Source organism: Ornithorhynchus anatinus, chromosome 4 (assembly GCF_004115215.2).
Source record: "Ornithorhynchus anatinus isolate Pmale09 chromosome 4, mOrnAna1.pri.v4, whole genome shotgun sequence".
Classification (NCBI taxonomy): Eukaryota; Metazoa; Chordata; class Mammalia; order Monotremata; family Ornithorhynchidae; genus Ornithorhynchus; species Ornithorhynchus anatinus.
The window spans coordinates 34,879,521-34,881,480 of NC_041731.1; the positions used below are offsets into that span (position 1 = coordinate 34,879,521).

The following is a 1,960-nucleotide window of genomic DNA, read 5'->3' on the forward strand; positions in this document are numbered from 1 at the left end:
TTTCACACTCCATTAAGCACGCTCTCAACCATGCAGCAGCAGCAGCAGCAAGAGGCTCAGAAATGTCTGCCCTCTGCTACTCCAGGGCAGCGGCTCCTTGGGAAGGAATTAACCAACTGATGGAATCCTCTTTCTGACGGGGAACGTGAGGGATAGAAAAGCATTCTTTCGTCCAAGAATCCCGTTGCCCCCGTCAGAGGCAGTGGGTGAAGCAGCATGACCTAAAGAGCCCGGACCTAAAGAGCCAGAGGACCTGGGTTGTAATCCCGACTCCAACACTTGTCTGTAGCGTGACCTTGGGCAAATCACTTCACATCTCTGAGCCTCAGTTTCCTCAACTACATATTAGGGATTCAACGCTAGCCCTCCCTCCTATTTAGTCGGTGAGCCCCATGTGGGACAGGGTCTGTGTCCAACCTGAACTTGTATCTACCCCAGAGCTTAGAACAGTGCTCGACACAGAGCAGACACTAAACAAATGCCATCATTATTACTATTATTATTACTCTGAAGTCAACTTCCTCAGAGTACCGACTTCCTCTCAGGGTCACCGCCAGTGGGTCCAGCCCTGGGCACATGACTGCCCATCTTTCCAGGCTCTGATACCCAACTGCCAAAGGGGGAAGGATGAATGTAATTGATGGTGAAGGGGAAGGTGCCAGGCTATAATGGAATCGGTCAGTCGTATTTATTAAGCACCTATTTTGTACTAAGCGCTGTACTAAACCTTTGGGAGAATACCCTTCTGAATCACCTATGACTAACCTCTCATCTCCTCACCCTACTCTTTCACCCCCCACGTTACGAACGCACTTGAGTCCATGCCCCTTAAGTACTTTCATACTTACCCACCCACGCCTACCGCACTTATGTTCTTATTCTTATATTCTATTGCTTTTCTTACATGTAATTTATTTTAATGTCTGTCTCCCCAACTAGATTATAAACTCCTCAAGAACAGGGATCTTGTCTTCCTACTCTGTTGCATTATACTCCCCCAAGCTCTTAGTATGAAGCTCTACGCCCAGTAAGCACTCAATAAATTCCATTGACTGATGACTCTCTCAAGGAGTTTATAATCTAGGGGGAGAAACAGACATTAAAACAAATGGAAAATCTTGTCAAGTCGTCTCCGATCCATAGCGACGCCATGGATGCATCTCTCCCCGAAAGCCCACTTCCACCTGCAGTCCTTCTGGTAGTGGATCCCCAGAGTTTTCTTCATAAAAATATGCAAGTGGTTTACCATTGCCTTTGTCTGCGCTGTAAACTTGAGTCTCCACTCTTGACTCTCTCCCATGCCGCTGCTGCCCAGCACGGGTGAGTTTTGACTTGTAGCAGATTGGCTTCTACTCGCTAGCCACTGCCCAAGCTAGGAATGGAATGGGTAGGCCCCTGCTTGACTCTCTCTCCCATAGTCAAAGCTGGTAGAGTACTGGAAACTCTCCAGTGTGAACCTGGGAGGGGAAATGGAAGGTAAAAGGAAACACTTGGGTATGAGATATATACACTAAATGATATGCTGGGGTGGCGAGTACTCAAGTGGCTTGGTTGACATGGATGAGATTAATCAGGGACGGTCTCATGGAGAAGATGTGATTTCAATTAATCATATTTACTGAATGCTTGCTGTGTGCAGAGCACTGTACTAAGCTCTTGGGAGAGTACAATATTACAGAGTTGGTAGACACATTCCCTAGCTTTGAAGCTGAGACAAGCAGGAATCTGCCTGGTGTAAAGGGGAAGGTCCAGTCAGAAGGGTGGGTGTGAGTAAGGTGTCAGCAGTAGGAGAGGTGAGAACGAGGCTCAGCTAGAGGTACATCAGAAAAATGCACATTGCTGAAGTACGAAGGATCAAGAAAGGGTTGGTCTCCGGGAGATCTTTTTTGATTGTTCATTGCCAGTTTTGAAAGGGCTGCCTTATAGACAGCTCACGGGCCTCGTCTTCTCATTGGTTCCC

The 1,960-nt window shown here is 47.4% G+C and overlaps 1 non-coding gene across 1 annotated transcript; it reads right to left on the reverse strand.

Moving 5' to 3' along the window:
- Window positions 1-1,330: 1,330 nt before the first annotated feature.
- LOC114811683 lies at window positions 1,331-1,467 on the reverse strand. Its single transcript, XR_003759379.1, has one exon. It is a non-coding gene; the product is annotated as a small nucleolar RNA SNORA7 (small nucleolar RNA).
- Window positions 1,468-1,960: the final 493 nt, after the last annotated feature.